General features: G+C 41.0%; 1 long non-coding RNA gene across 1 annotated transcript in view; it reads left to right on the top strand.

Moving 5' to 3' along the window:
• The first annotated feature begins 1,428 nt into the window (after positions 1–1,428).
• LOC144578395 (uncharacterized) overlaps positions 1,429–26,945 on the top strand; it is a 118,562-nt gene continuing 93,045 nt past the window's right edge. Inside the window, exon 1 of the long non-coding RNA XR_013524074.1 lies at positions 1,429–1,574. This is a non-coding gene — a long non-coding RNA (uncharacterized LOC144578395). The remainder of the gene's footprint in view (positions 1,575–26,945) is intronic.

The following is a 26,945-nucleotide window of genomic DNA, read 5'->3' as shown; positions in this document are numbered from 1 at the left end:
AGGGATTATTCATTCTCCTGATTTCCAGCACCTCCTACAGCTTTGGAACAGAACATGTGCTCCATTAAATAACGCCAGTGCAGAGGGAGAGCACATTAAGGACCACAGTAGATCCAGGGAAGGAGGTACTGCCCTTCATTACAAGGGAGGGCCCTTGGTGTGGCCCTGTAAGGGAGGAGGGGGCATGGGAGGGCAGATAATGGCAGGCACAGAAAATTGGAATCCCATTTATAGTAATGGAATCTCAAAGGAACGCTACTCTCTTATTCATATGTTTTCCTATTATATGTATCCTAAGGAAAATAATATTTTTTTCTCTAAATGGTTTTTAAGGTAATATATATGCAGTAAAAAGTCACTGAGTATAAAAGGATATTCAGTGAAAGTAAAGCTCTGTCCTACCCTATCCTCCATTATTCTTTCCTAGGAGTCACCACTAGTCTCAGTTTCTAGTCTTTTCCCCAAAACCTTTAAGTATATAAATGCATATAATATACACATTTATAATACACCACACAAGTCTATCTAAATCCAAACCTAACTGTACATCTATATCTATATTTTAAAATATAGTTGGTAGCATCCTGTCGAGAGCTCTCTATTTTAGCTCATAAAGACATTATTATTATTTTAGTGCAATAGGAACACATAATGTGAAATCTACCTTCTTAGCAAATTTTTAACTGTACATGATAGTGAGAAATTATTTGTTAAACTGCTACATTATAATCCTACTATAACTGCATGATATTTAATTAGTTCCCTGTTGATAAATAATTAATTTGTTTTGGTCTATTACTATTTCAAGCACTGCTGTCATGAAAGCCCTTGCACATATGTGTGTGAGTCAGGGTCCAGCAGAAGCAGATGCCATATCCCAAGCTTACCTGAAGAGTTTAATAACAGAGGTACTATTTACACAGGTGCTGGCAGGATGAATGGAAGCAGCAATAAATGGCTAAATACTCAGGAACTCCCAACAGTGGTAATCCTTTACCAAGGAGCGAGAGGAAAAATACCCTGGCTGCTGTCTCCTATTGCTCTCTGGTTTTCTGTGAGTTCTTCCCAGCTGCTGAATAGAAGTGGAACCCAGAGGACAGGGAAGCTCAGGTCCTCCCATGCAGTCCATGGAGGTCGGTCTGCAGGGTACAGGGCAGGTAGGGAGAAGAAGGGTAAGTGGGGAACAGTCCGTGTAATATGTTGTCACACAAATGTGCTGTTAATCTGGTAGAAATTTTTCTAGAAGTGGAATTGTGGTGTCAGCAGGAAGGAAAGAGCTGGCAAAGTGTTCCTCAGTCACCCTTCTCTTCCTCTTCCATGGAAATACAATGCAAAGCTGTGCAAATGGCTGCCCAGAATTAAGACTACATTTCCCAGCCTCCTTTGCAGCCCAAGCACCGGAAGGGGAAGTGTCGCATGACAGCTTCTGAGAAACTTCTCTGAGAGACAGATGATAAAGGCCTTCTGTCCTCTATTCTTTATTACTTCTTGTAACTCACATGCTGCCTAGGGCAACACCCTTTGGTTGTTGAGTGGGGAGCTGGAAGGAGCCAGCCTCCTGAGGACTTCATAGGGTAAGAGCTGCCCTGCCAATCTGAGCTACACCTCCAGATTTTATTTATTGGGAGAGAAATTAACTTTTACCTCGTTTAAGCAACAGTTATTTTCTTTACTATGTCAACTACCTGAATCTAATCCTAATGAATATAATAGGTATAAAAATTTTGAATTTTTATGGATGTTGTCAAGCTTGGTTTATTTATTTTTAATTTAAAAATATCTAATTGGCAAAAATTATATATATGCAAGGTTTACAACATGCTGATGTGATACACATATATGTACACTGTGTACTGATTACTATGATTACTACAAAGTAACTAACACGTCCATTATTACCCATAGTTAGTGTGTGTGCCTGTGTGTGTGGTGGGTGTTGTGTTTTAGGCTGAATTTTCCAGACTTTCTGGGTTTGAATCTCAACTTCTTCATTTACTACACATGTGATCTTGAACAAGTTTTTTAAATATTTTGTGCCTCAGTGTCCTCATAGGGACAATGATAGCAACTACCTCATTTGGTTGTTATGACAAGTGAATGAGTTAGAATATCTGAAACACATAGAATATCTGTCTGACATAGCTGATACAAACATGTAAGCTATTTCTATTATTATTACTAGTATCATTTTTAATTGGCCTCCAAAGAAGATGTACCAATTAGTCTATTCAATGTCTGGAAGTGTCTCTTTCCTCTCTCCTCATCAATACTGTGCATTGGCAAAGATTTTTGTCCAGTAGATGGATAGTTTTGTTTCTATTTTAAATTACCATCTAAAATTTTGAGGTTGAACATCTTTTTATATTTTTATGCCATTTATATTTCTTTTTTGGTGAATTTTCTGTTTATGTCCTCTGTTCATGGTTTTTTTAAAAAAAACTCTTAAGCGTATTAGCCTTTTGCATGCTATGGGTGGAGCAAATATTTTCCCATGTTTTTGTCTTTTGACTTTATTTTTTCCATACACAAATTTTAACATAGTAAAAATGATCCTTCTTTTCCATTATAACATCTGAGCTTAATGAGAAAGGTCTTTCTCACCCTGGATAATAAAAATAAGTCCCCTGTGTTTTTTTTCTAGAACTTTATAGATAGGTTTGTATCAAAATTTTTTTCCATTTCGCATTAATTTGAAGTAGGCAGTGAAGAACGTGTTGGAGGAATTCTTCAGAAGGCTTGGTTGGAAGGTTAGCAGAAAGGAGCTGTCAGACACATACATCCTGCAGAAGTTGCAGCTTACTGAACCACACCATAGGTACATTTTAAACAAGTATGCCAGTACCCTCTGGCCAGCAGGCACACAGCTGTTTGGTGAGCTTGCCTCTTCAGCTTTCTTTTCTTTGTGGGAAACACATGGATTGTTTGCGATGACATTTTGTATTTTCAGAGTAAGGTCTTGCCAGGTCTAGCACAATTACTTAACCAGTTTTCACACCTCACCTGGTTCTCACTTCCAGGTAGCACACAATTTCTTCTTCTGCCAGCAGGGTCACCTTGCTCTTCATTCATAGGATAAATAATAATGCTACAACATTTCATACGTGTGCTAAAAATGACCCATCTGTGGACATGACAGTCAGGGACTGGCCATGCATCACAGCCAAGGAGGGATGGAGCCCAGCAAGCTGGCCCAGGACCTGCCACTGGCCTTCATCTTTGTCTTTTTTCCAGGTAGTTTATCACAATGGTTAACACAAGCTCTAGAGTAAAACCATTTCGCTTTGTACTTCTACGCTGCTGCTTTTGAGCTATTGGGGCAAGCGCCAAGTCTACTTCACCTTTTTGTGCTTTGATTTCTCATCTGTAAAGTGGAGATTATAACATTGTGTAGGAATTAAATAAATAAACATAAGCAAAGTGCTTAAAAATTGCTTGGCAACCAGTGCTCAGTAAATATTAAAAAGGATTTTCCCCAATCCAGAATATAAAATAATTTCTTAATTTTTTTCCTAGGACTTTACAGACTGATTTATATTAAAAAGTACATTTTATTTGTTTGTTTGTTTGTTTATCTGAGACAGAGTCTCCCTCTGTTACCAGGCTGGAGTGCAGTGGCACCATCTCAGCTTACTGCAACTTCAGCCTCCCGGGTTTAAGCGATTCTTCTGCCTCAGCTTCCCGAGTAGCTGGGAATACAGGTGTGTGCCACCAGACCCAGCTATTTTTTGTATTTTTAGTCAAGACAGGGTTTCACCATGTTGGCCAGGATGGTCTTGATCTCCCAACCTCGTGATCCACCCACCTCGGCCTCTCAGAGTGCTGGGACTACAGGTGTGAGCCACCGTGGCTGGCCTAAAAAGTGCATAATATTTATAGTAAATGTAACTATAACAAATGTATAATATTATAATAATTAAACCATTGGTAAGAAAAATGTATTATAACTTTATGAGTAGAATCACTATCATCTGAAGAATGCATTTGCTTCTAAATGTCACCTTTGTCATAACTGAATTTGCGTGTATGTTTGAGTCTAGTTCTGGATTTTCTATCAATTCATTTATCTGGCTTAATCACATATGCTTTATAATATATTTTATTATCTAGTAGAGCTTGCCTAATTCATTATGCTTCCTTTGTAGAAACTTTTTTCTGGCTAAGCTTGAATTTTGGTATTTATACAATAATCTTAGAACCAGCTGCTCTTATTTTTTTTAAAATTAATATTTTATTGGGGTTGCAACAAATTTACATATTCATTTGGAAAGAATTGACAGTCTTACAATATTAGCTTTTCCTATTTCAATTTAAAAAGCTCTTCATTTATATTCAAGCTGCTTTTCTTTTAAAATGTCTCTCGGAAAGTTTTTTGAAAGTCTTCTTTGTATAGTTACTGCACATTTCTTAAGTTTATTCCTATTGTCCTCCCTCATTCCTTCCTTCCCATCATTTCCTTTTCTTCATTCCCTTCTTCCCTTTTTCCTCCTCCTCTTCTTTCTCTTTCTTTTCTTCTTCTGTTGTGGTAAATGGCACCAATTCTTTTATTAAGTTTTCTGGTTACTTCTTGTTTGTATATGGAAGAACTATCAGTTGTTGCTTCATGAGTTTGTATCCTGCAACTGGATCAGAAAAAGAAGTGAAAATTGTCTAACCTCACCTTCCTCGTTGCAATTATGTATAATCACCATATGTTGGAAGGAGATAAACTGAGACAAGAAAATAGTTGTTTTAGAAGAGAGGCCTCAGAAGACAGAGGCTGGAGAACAAGTAGGGAAGGAATACTTGTGACTGAGAAAAGGGCTGACTGTGAATGAGGTGGTTGGAGCAACAGTCCACAGGCGTGTTGATGAGCAACAGCGCAGATCAAAAATGGTTGCATGTGACCGAAAGTGCACACAGGAATTCTATGCTGTGTGATTATTTCTGTTACTTTAAATGATCGAATTAAAACTAGATAAATGAAGCATTCTACTTGACAAGATAGATATATAAATCAGATATTATTTATAAAACTAATAGCATTAAGACATAAATACAAGAATTGGTTTGCTGGGAGAAAAATCCAAAACAAAATTAATAAAATCAGAACTAGGTTTTCTTTTTTAATAAACAAGAGAAAATTCAAATAAACAAAATTAAAGAAGTAAAAAGTGGTAACAGTATAAAGCTTTTATTATTAAAAAATCTATGCCAATAAAGTAGAAAATACATGATTTTTGAGAACATGTACATAACAAATTTATTATGGAAAAGTAGAAAACTAATTTACAAAAAACCATGGAAGAAATGTGTTTAATCAAGGAATTTCCTCCAATAAAAATTTGGGGTCAGTTGTTATAAAAACTATTCAAGTCATTTTTTGAAGACTAGTATAACCCTGATACCAAAGAGGCCATCTATGAGACACAGGTGCAGATTGCCTGCGGTGGGTCTATTTAACAAACACTTGATTTTGTTCTTGCTCAGTGCCAGGCAAGGTTCTGAGATTTCACAAATATTCATTTGCACATTCCTCCTAAAACCCTATGAGGGAGGGATAACTATTATCCTTGTTTTACAGATGAGCAAACTGAAGAAGTGAGAGGCTAAAGAACTTGTTATTCAGTGTCACCCAGGTGACACATGATGGCAGAGACCAGTGGCATGAAATAGTGCCCTAAAGCATGTCCTCTATAACCAAAGTACCTGAGTTCAAATTGTGCCTCTCCTGTGTTCTAGCAGTATGACCAAGGGCTAGATATTTAATACTTTTCTGCTTCAGTTTCCATAGATGTAAGACTGAAATATAAATAATTTAAAGAACTTAGAACAGTATCTGGAACACAGAAAACAATCCTTAAACATAATGTTATTATAATCATTACTATTACAGAGAATACCTAAAAAGACATTATAAATTATAAATATAAAAGCAAACTGAGCTGAATAATGCAATAAAGGAATTACCATGGCCATGGCCAAATTGAGTTTAACTGGGGAGTACAAGGATGTTTTATTCATCACTTTAGTATATCCAATAAAAAATATTTATATACATATATAATACAATAATCTCAATAGATCATTGCAATACTATTTTTAAAGTAAACAAATAACAAACCTTAAACAGCCAACAACACCAAATTTTTCCTAAACATGATAAAGAATATCAATATTAAATAAGCAGGCAACATCATGTCCTGCTAAATTACCTGGAACCAAGGGGAGGGTCTCAATCTCTGAAAATAAGCATCACCTGGGGAGCTTTTTAAAATTACTGATGCTTGAGACCTACTCCAGACTGCTTAAATCAGAATTTCAGGGGGTTGGGACTCTGGCAACAAATTAGGAATAACTAGCCTAGAAGAAAGCTAATTAAAATCAAGAACTAACTAGGATGTGTACCATGACAACGTTTATTTAACATTTTTTTGGAAGTTCTCATGCATACACCAAAACATGAAATAAATAACAGATTAAAATTCTGACCAAGAGGAGAAAAAAAATCGTCATTTGTATCCAACGTGATTATGTACTTGGGAAATGCCAGTAAAATAAATGGAAAAACTTGGAAGAATTTTTAAGATAATTTACTCATCTATAAAGGTAGCTTTCCAATGTATCAACAATACAAGTTAGAAGATGTAATGATAAAGATTTTATTTAGATTATTAACAAACAGAAAATAGAACTAACCAAAAATAGAACTTAGATAAAGGTTATAGTAAAACTTAGTTTTTTTTTTTTTTTTTTTAATTTTTTATTGGATTATAGGTTTTGGGGTACATGAGCAGAGCATGCAAGACAGTTGCGTAGGTACACACATGGCAGTGTGCTTTGCTTTTCTTCTCCCCTTCACCCACATTTCGCATTTCTCCCCAGGCTATCCCTCCCCACCTCCCCCTCCCACTGGCCCTCCCCTTTTCCCCCCAATAGACCCCAGTGTTTAGTACTCCCCTTTCTGTGTCCATGTGTTCTCATTTTTCATCACCCACCTATGAGTGAGAATATGCGGTGTTTCATTTTCTGTTCTTGTGTCAGTTTGCTGAGGATGATGTTTTCCAGATTCATCCATGTCCCTACAAACGACACGAACTCATCATTTCTGATTGCTGCATAATATTCCATGGTGTATATGTGCCACATTTTTCCAATCCAGTCTATTATCAATGGGCATTTGGGTTAATTCCAGGTCTTTGCGATTGTAAACAGTGCTGCAATGAACATTCGTGTACATGTGTCCTTATAGTAGAACGATTTATAGTCTTTTGGATATATACCCAGTAATGGGATTGCTGGGTCAAATGGAATTTCTATTTCTAAGGCCTTGAGGAATCGCCACACTGTCTTCCACAATGGTTGAACTAATTTACACTCCCACCAACAGTGTAAAAGTGTTCCTTTTTCTCCACATCCTCTCCAGCATCTGTTGTCTCCAGATTTTTTAATGATCGCCATTCTAACTGGCGTGAGATGGTATCTCAATGTGGTTTTGATTTGCATCTCTCTGATGACCAGTGACGATGAGCATTTTTTCATATGATTGTTGGCCTCATATCTGTCTTCTTTCGTAAAGTATCTGTTCATATCCTTTGCCCACTTTTGAATGGGCTTGTTTGTTTTTTTCCTGTAAATCTGCTTGAGTTGTTTGTAAATTCTGGATATCAGCCCTTTGTCAGATGGGTAGACTGCGAAAATTCTTTCCCATTCTGTTGGTTGCCGATCCACTCTAGTGACTGTTTCTTTTGCCGTGCTGAAGCTGTGGAGTTTGATTAGGTCCCATTTGTCTATTTTGGCTTTTGTTGCCAATGCTCTTGGTGTTTTGTTTATGAAGTCCTTGCCTACTCCTATGTCCTGGATAGTTTTGCCTAGATTTCCTTCTAGGGTTTTTATTGTGCCAGGTCTTATGTTTAAGTCTTTAATCCATCTGGAGTTAATTTTAGTGTAAGGTGTCAGGAAGGGGTCCAGTTTCTGCTTTCTGCACATGGCTAGCCAGTTTTCCCAACACCATTTGTTAAACATGGAATCCTTGCCCCATTGCTTGTTTTTGTCAGGTTTATCAAAGATTGTATAGTTGTATGTATGTTGTGTTGCCTCCGGTGCCTCTGTTTTGTTCCATTGGTCTATATCTCTGTTTTGGTACCAGTACCATGCTGTTTTGATTACTGTAGCCTTGTAGTATAGTTTGAAATCCGGTAGTGTGATGCCCCCCGCTGTGTTCTTTTTGCTTAGAATTGACTTGGCTATGCGGGCTCTCTTTTGGTTCCATATGAAGTTCATGGTGGTTTTTTCCAGTTCTGTGAAGAAAGTCAATGGTAGCTTGATGGGGATAGCGTTGATTCTGTAAATTACTTTGGGCAGAGCCTACCTCACAAAAAAAGCCCAGGTCCAGATGGGTTCACAGCCGAATTCTACCAGACACACAAGGAGGAGCTGGTACCATTCCTTCTAAAACTATTTCAAATAATCCAAAAAGAGGGAATCCTTCCCAAATCATTTTATGAGACCAACATCATCCTGATACCAAAACCTTGCAGAGACCCAACGAGAAAAGAAAACTTCAGGCCAATATCCATGATGAACATAGATGCAAAAATCTTCAATAAAATATTGGCAAGCCGATTGCAACAGCAAATCAAAACACTTATTCATCATGATCAAGTAGGATTCATCCCAGGGATGCAAGGCTGGTTCAACATACGCAAGTCTATCAACATAATTCACCACATAAACAGAACCAAAAACAAAAACCACATGATTATCTCAATTGACGCAGAGAAGGCATTTGACAAAATTCAACAGCCCTTTATGCTAAAAACCCTCAATAAACTCGGTATCGATGGAACGTATCTCAAAGTAATAAAAGCTATTTATGACAAACCAACAGCCAATATCATACTGAATGGGCAAAAACTGGAAGCATTCCCTTTGAAATCTGGTACTAGACAAGGATGCCCTCTCTCACCACTCCTATTCAATATAGTACTGGAAGTTCTAGCCAGAGCAATCAAGCAAGAAAAAGAAATAAAGGGTATTCAAATAGGAAAGGTGGAAGCCAAATTGTCTCTATTTGCAGACGGTAAAACTTAGTTTTAAGAATATATCCTGTATCTGTGGTTTTCAAACCGAGCTTTGGGAGTCCCTGGACAAAGGTGACCTGATGCACAGTGACAAATCCATCTAAGAGGACCACAGGACCCCTGCGCCTGCTCTAATTGAAGCGGCTCCATGTTTCTTTTTTTTGAGTGTTGACTTTCTGCATACAATTATACTTGAAGGAAGGTTTTGGCTACTAACAACAACTTAATATTTGAAAACCTCTAGCTTAAATAAAGTGTTCGTTAAGAATATCTGGTTTCCTTTGCTATCCATTCAGTCACTTGTTCTATATTTACTGAGGATACACAATATATAAAATTTATATTTGTTGAGTACCAGCTGGGAGCCATGACTGTGTTAGCTTCTTTATGGATTTTATCTCATTTAATTTTTGCCAATACCATGGGTGGAAGGTATTATTTAGATTTTGCAGCTAAGGAATAATATTCAAAGTAAGGAACTTGACCAAGTCTCACAAATAATGGGAACTACAGCTATGATTTGAAAGTATTTCAGCCTGACTTCAGAGCTGTTTCTCTTTTCCCAACAGACCACACCATTTCTTAGCAAGTAGGAAATAGTGACGGCATTTGAGATGATGGAAATAATTGCACTGGTGATCATGACTCATTGAAACATTGAAGAGGAAGTTGATGTTGATAGGTATAGAAAAGGAAATGAAGGAGATGTTGATATTGGTGCAGGTGACGCATATGGGATGTGTGTGGTTCTGTAGAGGTGGAGCTGTTCTCTCTTACAGCTCCTCTGTTTGTCATGGCAGGAGCCAGAATTGGCTTGGACTACCTGGGTCAAATACCTTCTGTCCAGAAAAGTAGGCCTGACTGTGGGTCTGGAGAGGAGAGGACATGTTTGAGGGAGTCGTGTTAAAGAAGAGGAGATGTGGAATGAGGAGACTCAGGCTGAAATCGAGTCACCTGCAAAGATTGCTTGGGCAGAGGAGTTAGCATGTTAAAAATAATTTCTCCACCTGTGGCAGTTCTCAGAATTACCATGTTCCTACATTGATTATACATGAGCCAACAGACACATACCCAGCCCTGTGCTTAAGTGGAAAGAATGAAAGCAGGTTTTATTCTGATCACTGATTGTATTAGTCTGAAACCTTGTAATTAGGGCAGACATCCTTTGCATAGTAGACATAAATGTTCTTATCACTCGAATATCATCTTTTGTTGTAATTACTGACATATAGTTTGTGTCAAGGCCTGATGATTAAAAAAATATATATCCATTCAAGTTCTAGGTTCACAGAACTGAAACAGTAAACCTCAGTTTGTAGTAGCTGAGCCAATGCAGAGGACCCCAGAGTATCTTAAGATCCTGCTTAAAGCAACAGGTCCTCTTATCTTCACTACAATATGACATAGGCAAATTTATGAAACACTAACATGTTCTGATTAAACAACAATGTGAACTAGAAAACATAAGGTCATAGACTCCATGAAATAAAACTTCTCATTTTTAATAAGATCTGTGATTATTTCAGACCTGCATGAAGTTGAAATAAATATTATGGACAACTGTAAGTAAGAACTATCCAACAAAGTGTGAGGAATCAGAGTTGACTAGATGATTTACTTGTATCTCAAGCAACATATTCTAATTTAATAACTATTCACATACTCAAAGCAACAGAATAGATGCTTATTCTATTTGATGTAGTGGTTCTTTCTACCCAAGTGAAAACAGCACACACACACACACACACACACACACATTTTGGACTGAAAATAGATTGTTAGCATTATAATTTATGTAAATGATACTCTATGTGAAGAAAATTGGTATCTCTTAGTTTTACGGTAATTATTGCATAAATAGAGTATAATCATGTAAAAGGATTTTATTTTCTAGCTAAAACTCTATGTATTTAAAGGTTTACTATTGTATCATATAAAACCTAAAAATGACTCATATACGTTCCAAAGCCTTAAAAATAACCCTGTTTGGTGTTCTAAAACTTATTTCTTAGGGTTCGATAGGCCTAAGTGATCATTAAAATCCAGAGCAGTAGTTGCCAACATTATTGGAATTGGTTGTCCTCATGGTAGTCCTTGGGAGGAAGAATGGGTTTAAATGTCTCAAATGTGTGCCTCACGATCACCTGGAGAGCGTGTTAAAACAGTTGGCTGGGCTCCACCTTCAGAGTTCCTGATTCAGTGGGTCTGAGTTGGGGCTCAGTAAATTCGCATTTCCCAGGTGATGCTGATGCCTGCTTCCAGATCCTTTATTTGATAGTTGTTTGCTTGCTCCAACCTGGGCAAGGAGAGGTCTGTGTTTATGAATTCTGTGGGAACCTTTTGAATTCCAACCAGGACCCAGGCCAAGCCAGGCAAGTTTCTTTGCAGTCTTCCTGTACCAGTAGATGGAATTTTTTTCTAGTTCCCTCTTTCCACTCAAGCTGTACTTCTTCAAGGGTGGTTCTAGCTTTAGATGTGAGTGTTTTGTTTTCTGTTAATTTCTGCTTTTTTTTTTTTAGATGGAGTTTTGCTCTTGTCACCCAGACTGGAGAGTAATGGCACCATCTCCACTCACTGCAACCTCTGCAAGTAATTCTCCTGCCTCAGCCTCCCAAGTAGGTGGGATTACAGGTGCCCACCACCATACCTGGCTAATTTTTGTATTTTTAGTAGAGCCACGGTTTCATCACATTGGCCTGGCTGGTCTGGAACTCCTGAACTCAGGTGGTCTACTCCCTTGGTCTCCCAAAGTACTGGGATTACAGGCATGAGCCACCATGCCTGGCCAGTTGCTGCTCTTCATAACTTCTTTCACTGAAGCTTCATTGGATTTCATTTGCTTTTTATTTTTTTGAGACGGAGTTTCGCTCTTGTTACCCAGGCTGGAGTGCAATGGCGCGATCTCGGCTCACTGCAACCTCCGCCTCCTGGGTTCAGGCAATTCTCCTGCCTCAGCCTCCTGAGTAGCTGGGATTACAGGCACGCGCCACCATGCCCAGCTAATTTTTTGTATCTTTAGTAGAGATGGGGTTTCACCATGTTGACCAGGATGGTCTCGATCTCTTGACCTGGTGATCCACCCGCCTCGGCCTCCCCAAGTGCTGGGATTACAGGCTTGAGCCACCGCGCCCGGCCTCATTTGCTTTACTTTATCCAATTTTTCAACATGAATGATCGCTGCTTTTTTACAGCCTTGCTGCTTTTCTGGTACATTTATGTTGGCATTTAAGTTTCAACTTTCTACTTGGAGTTGGCTCAAGGCTTAGTCTTGTTTTTCTGAATGGCTGTTAAAACCCAAACTCCTTAGTTGGCATAAGTCAACATGGTAGGACAGACAAAGCCATTAGGGCTTGCTGTCCTCCTTTGCCTTCAGCTTGCTTCCTGTTGTTTTTGCTCCTAGGAAATTCCTTCCCTTTCTCACTGCTCAGATTTGCATTTACAAGTCTGCTGGTTATCCTCAATGTTTCAGTCTAGGTGTTTTGCAGTAAGAGACTTTTCAGGATATCTACTCCATCATATTGCTAGAAATAGAAGTCTAGAGATGACAACTCTGAGAGACTGTGAGAATAAAATGATAATGCCTGTAAACCCGTTAGCTCAGTGCCTGCCACATAGGAACTTCTTAGTAAATACGAACTACCCATTATTTCCATTATTATGTTTGTATACCTAGACCTAGATCTCAGTGGATCACCAGCAGCAGAGGCTAAGAAATTGAGTCCTAGGCTGGGTGCAGTGGCCCCCTCCTGTAATCCCAGCTCTTTGGGAGGCCGAGATGGGTGAATCACTTGAGGCCAGGACTTTGAGACCAGCCTGGCCAACATGGTGAAAACCTGTCTCTACTAAAAATACAAAAAACTAGGTAAGCATGGTGGCACACACCTGTAGCCCCAGCTACTCAGGAGGTTGGGGTGGGAGAATTGGTTGAACCTGGGAGGCGGAGGTTGCAGCGATCCAAGATCACACCAGTGCCCTCCAGCCTAGGTGATGGAGCGAGTTAAGAGGCAAATCCTACCAGGAGGACTAGTTAGTGATGGGAAGGGAAGGGATCATGGTAAATTCAAATTTTAATGAAGATTGTGATAACCGGTTGGGGATGTATTGTATATTTTCTGAATAGATATAGAAAATGGATTCAATCAAGAGAAAATTCTTATGCAGAGGGAAAAATCCTGGAATCAAATTTGTAGCTACCATATACAGTTGCTCGGTGAGCACAGCTCTAGAGGCACCATTCAATAGACCAGGATGTCACAGTGACTGTGACCAGACTGACGACATGCTCCTCCAAAAGGTGCTTGGGCATGCATTTTGGCAAAGTTAAGAAGGAAACAAAGATGTGGGAATGAGATAGACTTTTTTGTACGGGAGTAATTGAGAGAGTTCTTGCTGCCTCACAGGTATACAACCTACGTTTAAAATAATAGCTGAAAAGGAATGCTTAGCTTTCTGCTTGTTTCCTACTGACATTGCTATATCTCAAAGCCCCGGAAGTCCCCCTTATGAATCAGGTGAATACAATCAAGTTGTGTTCAGGCCACCAAAACCATGTGAGGCAGAAGAGCTAAGTATGGGTTCCTGGTGCCATGTGGCTCCTCCCCCAGCTCTCCCTTTCTCTCTTCTCTTGTTCTCTCTCTGCTGACCACTTTCTCCTGCCTCGAGCAGTAAACACCAGCCCCTTCCTGTCTCATGTCATATGGCAGGCAGTTCTTGGAGCAGCTGTTCTCTTCAATCCTGGCTGGCCATAAGTCCTTTGGAGCTAGGCAGGCTCCCACTTTTAGAACCAGGTATCAGGCAAATCATCAAGACAGGGGAACTAGGAGACAGGTTGAGCCTGTTCATCATCATGTGGAAGCTAATTATCAAAATGAAGGCACAAGGCAAGAACAGCGAGAACAAAGGAGCCGAGGCACTCTATCTGCTGCTGCACAGGCTTCTTAGGTTTACCCTACTCAGGTGTGGGACGGTCCCACAGCTGAGAGTGGTGACAGCGAGGAGGGGAGGGTTCCGGCAGCCATTACCTGGGCTCTCTGATTGGAGCGTCATGATTCTCTCTTCTGCCCTGGGCTGGTTTAAGCAAGCAGCAGAGGCCTTGATTTCTCATCTTGAGCACCTCCTCTAACCAGAGTCAGAGGAAGCCCAGAAAGCTGGGAGGACAAGCCATATCCAAACTCTCACTGTGCTTCTGCCACACCTGAGCTATGGGTCAGCTGGGGGAGAGTGAGTCTTCCTCTCCTTAGAACTTCAATGTGAAGTTCTTCTTACTGTTTTCAGTAAGAAAGCAGCTTCTTTGAAGTCAGAGGATAGATATCACCCAGTCATTTGTGAAGCAGAAGAGAGCCACGTGTTCGAAATCCTTTGGGCCTTTGCTATAGGAAAGGAGGAACAGTGAAAGACTGATGCGATGAGCATGCTTGAAGATGCCAGACATGGCCTGCACTGCCAAGGTTAGTCCATTATCTTTCTCCTTCTCAGTGATACACAGATTCAGCCAGTGAGGCAGTTAGGTGACCAGGCTTGGAATGCCATGTGACCTTGGAAACACAGAGGTCAAGCCAGGAGACAGCCCGCAGAGGAGCACACACAGCCATCTTGTGAAGACCTCACCCCCAGGATGGCTTTACTGCCATTTGACTTACAAAAATGGCAGTGTCAAATGCTGCAACCTAATAGTTACTAAGCACAGTCTTGCAGGTATAATACCCTCATAAATCACCTGTCCAGGTGCTGCTTCTGGCCTACTCGTTTGGCTTTTTCAATAGATAATGAGAGTCTGGAAATTTGAGAAAGAGGATGGGGCAGATGCTGGGGTCCCTGATAATTCTGTTTCAGTCTGTTGAGGTCCTAATAATGGCACCTGAACTATGAACTATGCAGGAAGAAAAGAGAAAGCAGAAAACACATAGGCAGGCCCCATCCAGGGTCCTGGTCAATAAATTCTAGGTGCAAATGAAGGCTTTTAAAAGGAGAAAGGAATTCTTCAGAGTATTCAGGATCTAAAGATTGTGTTCCTCAACAAAGCAATCAGATTGCAAATTAATTGTATTGGTAAGTTATACACAGGTTAATTAAAATTAATTTTTCTAGAGCAGTTTACAGAGTGAGCCACATATATTGTATTTGATGCTCACAGTAACTGCCATTTAGAAAGTGTTTACTGTGAACTCAGCCGTTTATGCAAATGATCTCATTTAATTCTCACAATCTCTCTGTGAAGAAGGCATTGTTATGATCCCCAACTTTATAGATGTAAAAACTGAGGCTCGTAAATGGCAAATAACTTGTCTAAGGGACACACAGCAAGTAGTCAGAGCTGGAACTTGAATCCAGTTCTGAGTCCGCCACCCAAGCTTTTAACCACGATGCTGAACCACTGCACAGCCTGGCAGGTGGAGGCTTAATAGCTGTGTTTTCTTTCATAGGAATGGAGATTGTAGGTTGAACTATGTGAAATGGCTGATGTTCTTTAATTTTTGACTTACGAAAATGGCAATGTCACGTGCTGCAACCTAATAGTACTAAGTGAATATCGTCCCAGGCAATGTGTTCTCTTAAAACTAAACTCCTGTTCTTTCTGCTACTCCACTCATTCCTGGAGTAATGTCTGAGAGTAAACAACCCACTTAGTAGGGGTGGGTGGTTGTGACAGACACATGGTCCCATTTGTAAAGAAGACCTCAAGAAGAGTCTTGATTTTTAGATAATGCTATATGAGATCATGGAGGGTAGTCCTGGACAGGTCAGGAAGACTTCCAATCCCGACTCCAGACTGAAGGAGTAGCTCCCACAAAGTCACTGTGGTAAGGAAGTCGCTGGGCTTGGCTAGAGAATAGGACTTTGATTATGGAGTGTGGGAAGATTGTGGGGCACATCACAAAGTGCTTGGAATTATTACAGAGGCTGGATTTTATTTCCTGCAGGGCAGCATTTAGATATTGCAGGCACTACAGTGACACACAGATCTGTGCTGAGAAGACCTTCCTTGCATGTGTGTTCAGGAGGGATTAGAAGGGCGTGCCTGCAGCAGGATCACTAGTTATGAGAAATCCAGGCAAGGCAGGAGGCGTGCCTAACCAAAGGGGTAGAGGGGACAGAAGACAAGTGATTGGGACCTGTAGGAGGCAGAATTAAGGGGCCCTGGTGACTGATTGGAAGCAAGGGATAATCTACAAATGAATAACGTGTTTAGAAACTAAGATAGATCCTCAGCCTCACCAAGTCTTACAAACACTGTCACTCAAACTCCCAGAAGAGGGAAGGATGAATCCTCTACAAGAAGGAGCCCCAGGCCACCATGAGCTATGTCCTCTTTTTAACAATGATGGGAACAGGTTAGGAATCTTCCAGCCTGGACATTGGTTACCAGGGGACGTCTTTCCATTCACGATGGGGCCAACATTCTGTGATATATACTGAGCTCACATACCAGCCAGCATCCATTTTTATTGCTGATTGCCATGCTTTATTGGTTGTCAGCTATTTTGATCATCATCCCTGCTTTTTGCACCAAGAGAACAAACCAACCAATTGTATTGGTGTGAGAAGTACTATGCAAGGATATCTACATTCTTAATCCTTAGTTACTCAATGGAAAAAAGACTTTTGAATGTCCCTAAATCCTTGGGAGGAAAGGATGGCTAGGCATCAGAATCTAAGGACAAGGTTTGCTGGGTGATAGAAAATGCCTGAAGAAAAAGAAGGAAATTCAGGAATAGCTCAGCAGGGTCTTAGTTCTTATTGGATTTCTGGAAGAGAAGACAGGTCTAGCTGTGCTGGAAACAGCCTAGACACTGTGCATCCCCATTGCTGTGAGCCCTCAGTATAAGGGAGTCACCCTGGACCTGTGCAGATTGTTCCCATCCTTAAGTTAGTGTTAACAGTATTCCAGCCTCCCCATGGGAAGTGACAGGAGACTTTATAGATGGGTTTGTCTCACTGCCCAACAATTTAGTGAAATACAATAGAAAAGATCATTTTGTATATACCTAAAGGAAAGTTCTGGGGAACCTTTCTTGGGGTAGTCAAATTCAAAACCTAACCTCCTGAAAGAAACTTAATCTGCTTATAAAATTAAACACACAAAATTCACCACATAGCCCTTCCCGGTTTGAAAGTGAGTTAAAAGGAGGCTATGTTATCATTAGGCATGTCCTTTAGTCAGCTAGCACAGCATATTCCTGAAAGATAGTCCAAGAAGGAATTCAAGCACACTTAAAACCTGTTCCTGGAAATCTCGATCTCTCTCCCCTATATGGCTTATATAACCTAATACGAATTTTTAGAGAACTTGAATATAGGAAGATGAATTTTTACCAACTCTTTCAAGCAGCCTAGTAAAAAGGTTTCCAAGGCTGGGAAGACAGATACATTAATCAATAGCTTTCAAAGTAGCAAGACTCCCAGCAATAATCAGAAAAGACATCTGTCAGCAATGGTAAACTGCTTGACGGAAGCAGGAAACAACATCAGCTGCCAGATTAAATCATTTCAAAGATCTCTGTGTTGGAAATGCCTCCTGGTTCATGTCCCCCATGATTTAGAGGCCTATGAAATGACAGAATTGAACTTCTTCTGAAGGTTTCACATTTCACCCTATTTCTGTCTCTTTGTCTTGCTCTGCTCTTCTGTTCCTTGGTATCTGTGTTTATCACACACACAGGCAAGGATTCCTCAGGTAAGCCAATTGTGGACTTGGTTAAAGACTGGCCTTCATGGGAAATTGTATTTAGTATAACCTGGAACTGGGGATGAGTGAAGCCAAAGGGTGGCTCCAAGCCCAGGGACAGCTCCATCTTGCCCTTCATGTGTCCCGTAAGTATATCTAGGGCTGCATGATCCAAGGAAGTGCAGTCCCCCAACAAGGACAAGATGAGGAGGTTAGAATGTGTCAGAATGTGGTCTTGATCTGTCATCCCCCACTGGGCCCTGTGTTCCCCAATTCAGAACCTTAGAACAGAATGACTAATGCCCTAGAAAAGAAGATTGATTTTCTTGGATGCAAGTGTAGGGCACCCTCATAGTCCCAAAGGGCCCCCTTTCTCTTCAGTCTTTGCTGTTTTCAAAGGAACTTTCCTGCTCCTGAGATACATAATCTGCAGTCATTCAAAAAGTATTTTCTTCCCTTAGAATAATGAAATAAAGGATTATTGAGTACAAATAAATATTATATTTCAAGGACATTGTGGGATAGAATAGGTTCTATTTATTAAACTAGGAAAATAGTAGAAATATAGTTGTGAGAAACTGCTTTCCAGGTTACAAACAACCGATGTGAGACTTAATTGGGAACCCAACTCATTGGAAAGTTAAAAGATGTTATTACCGTCACATAGTAGAAATTTAGCACATGATATTAAGTGTTCTGTGGCTGAGATTGCTTGTTGTCTTTCAAATTCCATAGTAATTGAGCTGAGCTAGTGGCCTCTTAAAGATTCCGTTTCTGTGCCTTCCTTGGAGCCAGATGTGTTAGCTAAATCGCTAAGGTGATAGCAATAACACTGCTTGACAGTGTGTATATGTGGTTTGTGTTCTGGGGGATTGGATGTGGGGGTCCTTTGCCTTTTCTTCATCTTCCCTTCCTCCATCCTGCTCTTGACAGTGTGTATATGTGGTTTGTGTTCTGGGGGATTGGATGTGGGGGTCCTTTGCCTTTTCTTCATCTTCCCTTCCTCCATCCTGCTCTTGACAGTGTGTATATGTGGTTTGTGTTCTGGGGGATTGGATGTGGGGGTCCTTTGCCTTTTCTTCATCTTCCCTTCCTCCATCCTGCTCTTGACAGTGTGTATATGTGGTTTGTGTTCTGGGGGATTGGATGTGGGGGTCCTTTGCCTTTTCTTCATCTTCCCTTCCTCCATCCTGCTCTTGACAGTGTGTATATGTGGTTTGTGTTCTGGGGGATTGGATGTGGGGGTCCTTTGCCTTTTCTTCATCTTCCCTTCCTCCATCCTGCTCTTTGGGATGCACTTGTTCGGATCTTGGCTCATGGGATCAAGGCTACCTATGGCAATGCAATCAGATAGAAGGACCCTGGGCTTCTGATCCTAGGAGTCAACAGGTCTTAACATCCTTCCTAAATGTTGATGTAAGAGAAATAAACTGCAACCGTCTTTAGGCTACTGTCAATTAGGTGGCAGAGTGGGGATGGGTGGGGTGGCAGTGTGGGGGAGTGGTGGGCTTTCTCTCACAGCTGAACCTAATTCTAACTAACAAACACTGGGTCTGCCATTTTGGTATTAACTCATGATATGGTTTAGCTCTGTGTTCCCACCCAGATCTCTCATTGAATTGTAATCCCCAGTGTTGAGGGAGGTGATTGAATCATGAAGATGGATTTCCCCCTTGCTCTTCTCGTGACAGTGAGTGAGTTCTCTTGAGCTTTAATGGTTTAAGAGTGTGTGGCACTTCTGCTTTCGGTCACTTGCTTGGTCTCTTGCTCTGCCGTGGTAAAACATACTTACCTCCTCTTCACCATCCACCATGATTGTAGGTTTCCAGCCGTGCTTCCTGTTAAGCTTGTAGAACTGTGAGTCAATTAAACCTCTTTTCTTTATAAATTACGCAGTCTCAGGTAGTTCTTGATAGCAGTGTGAGAATGGACTAATACAACTTACCACCTAGATTAAGTTCCTTTTGTTAATCTTGCAAAATTATATAAGTGTGTATACTCTTTTTATATAAAGCAGCTTGTTTGGTGAAGTCTTTTACTAGCATGTGCCCATAACACCAACATTTCTGTTATCAGTTGGTAGGAAGCCTGGAAAGAATTAATTTTGCAAGTAGATTCATTCTTTTGAACCCATCTTCAAAATCTGTGTCAAGAAAAGGATGAAGACTTGATTCATTTTCCCTACGGATCTTCTCCAGTATGAATGTCATTGAGGGACTGGTTTGACTGAAGGTAGAACGTAACTATCAAAGTTACTGATTAGAGTGGAAAAACAGCTTTCCAACATTCTATGAGTATCAGCTGTTTTGGAGGCTTGCTGGTCTAGGATGGCCTCCCATATGTGGTGGTTGGCTGGCTGGCAGCTGAGTCAATGGGTGGCCAGACCATGTGCCTTTCCTTATCCAGCAGGCTAGCCTGTGTTTGTATATGTAATAGTGGCAAGGTTCTGAGAGAGAAATGTGCAAGGTCTCTAGAGCACTCAGCTCAGAACTGGCATGCTGTCACTTCCATCACATTCTATGTCAAAGCAATTCACAAGACTAGTCCAGATTTGAAAGGTGGGAAAATAGACTCTACTTCCTGATGGGAGGAACCACAGAGTTATATTGGCAATGGGTGTGGATACAGGGAGGGGTGGAGAATGCAGCCATTTTTGTAACCAGTCTAATACTCTATGATTCTTACATTAAAAGCTCTTAGATCATGTGGATCAAACAAGACAGGATACTCCCAAGAAAGCACATCAGTTTTTCCACAGATGAATGGAGAGATTAGAATAGCTGTGATTTCTTAGTTGAGAATCGGGATTATAGCTTTTGTTCTCAAGTTCTCTATCAAATCACTATAATGTAACCCAGTTTCTATTTTAATCTCATTGAAACTTAAACCATAACAGCCAGATAATGACAATCAGTGGGTGTGTGTGACAGTAGAAGTAGTCATTAAGTAGCCTTTACCTTTGAACCCCACTACTCATACATTGATAAAATTCTAGGCTCTTTGCTAGGAGGTAGGGACGCAAAATGAGTAACACTCAATTTAACCCCTCCTGGAGCCATAATCAGTTAGAGATGAAAGCAACTAAGGGGAATACACTGTAGTAGGTACAAATAACAGGTGCACGCAGGGACAAGATGACACAGGAGGCTTGTCTCTGGAGGCAGAGTCAGGGATGACATTCCCAGTACACGCCACTATGCGTACTTTCCTGACAGTCCCTGTGGCCCCCCCAGGGTTTTCTCACATGAGACCATATTGTGCTCCTAGTTGCTATTGAGACTATAAACCCTGAATATCTGATATGGGTCTCAGTTAATTTAGAAAGTTTATTTTGCCAATGTTGAGGATGCAGGCCCATGACACAGCCTCAGGAGGTCCTGACATGCCTTTGTGGTCAGAGCACAGTTTGGTTTTATGCATTTTAGGGAGACATGAGACATCAATCAACATATGTAAGATGAACATTGGTTTGGTCCGGAAAGGCAGGACAGCGTGAAGCAAAGGCAGGACATCTTGAAGCAGGGAGGTGGCTTCCAGATCATAGGTCTTACTAATTTGGGGGCCCAAGATCTATTTTCTTTTCACAAGAGCAAAGTAACCATCTGGTGCCTGTCTGAGCCACTCTGGCAGCTCCTGTGGTTATTTACTCTCAGATAGCAGAGTTCTCTCTTTTCAGGGCTGTTTATGAGGCTTCCACCAGGATGGGCTTGTCTTCCAAATGCCTTACAGCAAACCCGAAGTGTCAAGTTTTTTTTTTCTTTTCTCCAAGACCTTTAGGTCTTTCATATTCAACTTTCTCTCAAGAAATGTGATAAAAAGAAAAAAGAGGAAATAAAGCTCCTCTGTGGATGGACAGCATTTGAAAGACCAAACAGTACCACTCCTCATAGTCATTCCTTTTCTTCTTTCCAGCTTTTATTTTAGGTTCATGGGGTCAATGTGCAGGTTTTTCATTTGGATAAATTGCGTATCACAGGGGTTTGGCATACAGGTTATTTCATCACCCTGGTAATGAGCATAATACCTGATAGGTACTTTTTCAAGCCTCAGTCTCCTCACACCTTCCATCCTCAAGTAGACCACAGTGCCTACTGTTCCCTTCTTTGCATCCATGTGTACTCAATGTTAACTCTAACTTACAAGTGAGAACATGCAGTGCTTGGTTTTCTGTTCCTGTGTTAATCCACTTAAGATAATGGCCACCAACTCCATCCATGTTGCTGCAAAGGATATAAACTCATTCTTTTTATGGCTATGTAGCATTCCCTGGTTTACATTTTCTTTAGCCAGCCACTGATAGGAATTTAGGTTGATTGTGTGTCTTTGCTATTATGAGTTCTGTGATGAACGTACTCATACATGTGTCTCTATGGTAGAATGACTTCTATTCCTTTGGATACATACCTGGTAATGAGATTGTTGTGTCAAATGGTAGTCCTGTTTTAAGTTATTTGAGAAATCTCCAAATTGCTTTTTGCAGCTCCTAGATCTCATAAACAACTTCAGTAAAGCTTCAGAATACAAAGTCAATATACAAAGATCAGTAATTATTCTTATTAGCAAGTCTTGGTGACCTACGATGAACATAGCCTCAGGGTGAGCTCTCCCCATGGTTAGTGGTACCCTTTATCATTTTCCCATTAGTGAGTCCTTGGCTGGCCCAACAGACCTCTCCAAATCCTTTGAGCCATCTCTTCTAGAGAGCACCCAGACTCTCAAACAAATGCAGCCTTTGACCATTCGACATCTCCTGAGGTGGAAATGCTGATTGGGTATCCCCTATGAGACCCTTCTCCTGTAGTTAGATTTCTCAGTGTTTACGTGATAACAGTTTTTTAAATGGAGTCTGTCTTTACATCACCTTTCTAAATAAAGGTCCATAGCGGGGTTGATGTGGAGCTGCTGTCTTTTGATTCTGGAGAACTGAAGTTAAAGCCAGTAGCCTGGAAGTTCAAAGAACTAGTAATACAATTTGTCTCTTACGTACAAAGCTTTTCAGGAAGATGTTAAAGGACAGGATTAGGCTTTTTAATTAAAAAAAAAAAGTTTTGAGACAGCATCTTAACTCTGTCACCAAGGCGGGATTACAGTTTCAACCTCCTGGGCTCAAGCAATGCTCCTGCCTCAGCCTCCTGATTAGCTGGGACTACAGGTGTACACCACCATGACCATCCACTCTTCTGCACCCCTTCCCCATAGAGACAGGGTCTCGCCATGTTGTCTAGGGTGCTCTCAAACTCCCAGGCTCAAGAGATCCACCGGCTTCCCCAAAGTGCTGAGATTACAGGCGTGAAGGTACATTCTAGTGCATGCTCCTCAAGCACTTACAGAGAAGCCTGCTAGATTCTATGCTAAGTACCTTACCCACATTATCTTCACCATAATCATGCCAAGTAGAAACTGTCATTATATAAATGAAGAGTTTTTTTTTTTCTTCTTTTTCGAGACAGTCTCTCTCACTTTGTCACCCAGGCTGGAGTGCAGTGGCCTGATTTCAGTTCACTGCAACCTCTGCCTTACCAGCTCAAGCAATTCTTGTGCCTCAGCCTCCCGAGTAGCTGGGATTACAGGTGTGTGCCACCACACTTAGCTAATGTTTGTATTTTTAGTAGAGACAGGGTTTTGCCATGTTACCCAGGCTGGTCTTGAACTCTTGCTCTCAAGGGATTGCCTGCCTCGGACACCTAAAGTGCTGGGGATTACACGTGTGAGCCGCTATGCCCAGCCCAGATGAGGAAATTGAGGTTACGGAATCCTGAGTAGTGACACAAGAATGTGAACCCAGGGAGTCTTACTCCAGGTCTGCTTTTCATCTGTTTGCCAGAGGTTCTGAATGGTGGCAAGCAGACAGAACTAGGCTTACAAATGTGTTGGCTTTGGCTCACACTGATGTTACACACACACACACACACACACACACACACACACACACACACACACACAGTGTATTTCTTCTTGAAACTCTCCAGTTTATTAGAGTCCCCGCTATTTCCTATTCTTCCTAACCCAGCCTGCTTCTTTCACGTACCTGTCTGGCCCTCGAAGGCATTTGGATTTTGATTTCTGCACAGTTCTAACACACCTCTCTCCTAGGGTAATTCCACACGCCTTTCTCTTTCTCAGTTCCATTAACTGCACCTCAAATAACTTCTCTATCACAGGCAGTTCCTTCGCTTTTACTACTTTTTCTCCTTCTCATTTCTCTTTAGTTACCTGCAAAGTTACTTCAGTGCCTCTCAAACTTCTAAGTTTTTTTTCTTTTTTATTTCATATTTTTTGAGATGGAGTTTCACTCTTACCACCCAGGCTGGAGTGCAATGGTGAGGCCTCTCCTCTCCGCAACCTCCTCCTTCCAGGTTCAAGTGATTCTCCTGCCTCAGCCTCTGAAGTGGCTGGGTTGCCCGCCACCACCCCTGGCTAATTTTTGTATTTTTGGTGGAGACAGGGTTTCACTATGTTGGGCAGGCTGGTCTCAAATTCCTGATCTCAGGTGATCTACCCACCTTATTCTCTCAAAGTGCTGGATTGCAGGTGTGAGCCACCACGCCCAGCCTTTTTTTTTTTTTTTGAGACAGGGTCTTGCTCTGTCACCCAGGCTAGAGGGCAGTGGCGCAATCATGGCTTACTGCATCCTTGACCTCCTAGGCTCAAGTGACCCTCCCACCTCAGCCTCCTAAGTAGCTGGGACTATAGGCATGTACCACCACACCTGGCTAATTGTTTAATTTTTTTTTGTAGAGATGGGGTCTTACTATGTTGCCCAGGCTAGTCCCAAACTTCTGGGCTCAAGCAATTCTGCTTCAGCCTTCCAAAGTGCTGGGATTACAGGTGTGAGCCACTGCACCTGGCTTTCTTACCCTTCTGGTTTAGATTGCTGTCCCACATTGGCCATGGATGTGGTTGATGCCCCCGAAGATTACTGGCAATAATACTTTAGGATGAAGAATAAAGAAGAAAGTGAGCATGGACAGAATAAAATAAGCTAATTCCCTAAAAGTCTAAAACCTTTTACAAAATCCAGTACATCTTTTCAGCTCTCAACTAAAACTAAACAAAATGACTGACTACTACCTTCTGAACTTTTCATCTGCACTAAAATGGCATTAAGGAGAAATACACAGTTTTGATGTGTTTGTATTTTCCTCTATTGTTTCAACCTTAGCCTCTCTGTGTTTGCCTGGGAAGCAAATCATAGTTTATGACATTTTTATGAAAAAAAATTCAAATTCCAAACAGTTGGCTGACAAATGCAATTTTGAAACAATCCATTTCTGTCTTTCTGTGCAGACTGCTTCAGAAGTTGAACCTTCTTTTTGATTCAACTATGAATTCCTTGATATCTTCCATTTAATATTCTGAAATCTCTATGTGATATACAACGAGGACATAGCAGTTAGAAATTCTTATTTTACTAATTGCACCCATCCTTTCTCCTAGTATTCCTGTAACAGCAGCCTCACTGAAGTGAGTTTGCCAAATAGTTGATGATACTTCGATTTCAAAGCCATTCTAGTTAAATTCAAAATACTACTTTCTTTTTATGTTAGACTAAGCAAGATGAAACAAGATGAATATTTCCAGCTGCCAGTGTTAAAAAAAAAATTCGAAGTAGCCACTAACCATATGTAGCTATTAAGAACTTAAAAGGTGAATAGTTCTAATTGGGATAATTAAAATACACACCAGATTACAAAGATCCAATAAAAGACGTAAAATGTTTACAGCTTTATATTGGTAACATGTTGAAATAGTTTTTTGTATGTTGGGTTAAATGAAAACATTAAACAAATGTAAGAAATTTGAACATGATGGACATGTATTTGTAGATGAAGAGCAATGAAGGTAAATTCTTGACACAGTATGTACAATTGGGGATCTCAGCAAAGTAAGACGAGTGGTTCTTTTGGTTTGTCATGGAGTAAAATAGACAGGACAGAAGGAATTTTGCTCTTTGGGCAAAACACCTTTAACTTCAACCTTTGTGTTGTAATCCCAAGAGCAGGTAAGAAAGAACAAGCTGTGACGGAGTCTCTTGTGTGTTGCTGGTGCTGGGAGAGCCATGCAGGTCACTAAGAAGCGGTGCTGACAGCAAACTCCCTTTCCAGAGGTGAGAGGCAGCAACCTTTTCCAGGAGGCAACCTTTTCCAGGATGCTGTCCACAAAGGGTAGCTAGTATGGCTGCAGAACACCTCCAGGTATTCATTCATTCATTTTTTTTTTTTTTTTTTTGAGACGGAGTTTCGCTCTTGTTACCCAGGCTGGAGTGTAGTGGCGCGATCTTGGCTCACCGCAACCTCTGCCTCCTGGGTTCAGGCCATTCTCCTGCCTCAGCCTCCTGAGTAGCTGGGATTACCGGCACACACCACCATGCCCAGCTAATTTTTTGTATTTTTAATGGAAATGGGGTTTCACCTTGTTGACCAGGATGGTCTTGATCTCTTGACCTCATGATCCACCTGCCTTGGCCTCCCAAAGTGCTGGGATTACAGGCATGAGCCACCATCATTCATTCTTTACTTCTGTGTATTTTCTCCTCCCCTCCATTCAAGCCGTCAGTCCACTCTGTGCTCCTCGCCTCAGAAGGCATGAAGCAGGTTGGAAAACAGAAGCAATCTTGCTGGCTTTTGTTTTTCCAAAAACCTAATTCATAGAGGTCTAAAAAGAGGGAAGAGGGAGAACAAGATTTTCTGATATAAACAATATTTAGAAGAAGCCAACGTTAGATTGGAGCTTCACTCTCACACTGGATAAAGACCACGCCCTCCAGAGTTAAAGGGAGAAAAAGAACACTGTGGGTCCAGGAACAGCAGGGATACCTTGAGGTACAGGACCCTAGGGGTGAGGCTACATAGTGTGTCTAGGCAGAAGGGCTGTGGGAGCCTGGCCAAAGGGTGAGACCCCCAGATTATGACACCTTGTGGGCCTAGACAGCAGCTGCCTCAGTGGTCACTTGAACCACATGGACACTCCCACATCAGAGAAGTGACACTTTGTAGGATCCCAGAACTGTGGCATATTATGGGGAAAAGGGAATGAACCCTAAAGTTAAATTTTCTACCACTACAGTGGAATGTGGCTTTAGCCAGAAACAAATTCAAATCGGAGACAACAGACAGCGCTAATCGTTTTACAGTCTGTTAATTGACTGAAGACCTGTCCCTACTACAGTAGTGATGAAAACAGTTTGGGGCCATGAGCTCCTCTTCTCTCTGCCATACATT

Source organism: Callithrix jacchus, chromosome 11 (genome assembly GCF_049354715.1).
Source record: "Callithrix jacchus isolate 240 chromosome 11, calJac240_pri, whole genome shotgun sequence".
NCBI classification, from domain to species: Eukaryota; Metazoa; Chordata; class Mammalia; order Primates; family Cebidae; genus Callithrix; species Callithrix jacchus.
Note: the sequence above shows the minus strand (reverse complement) of the source record. Positions and strands in the feature narration are given on the sequence as shown.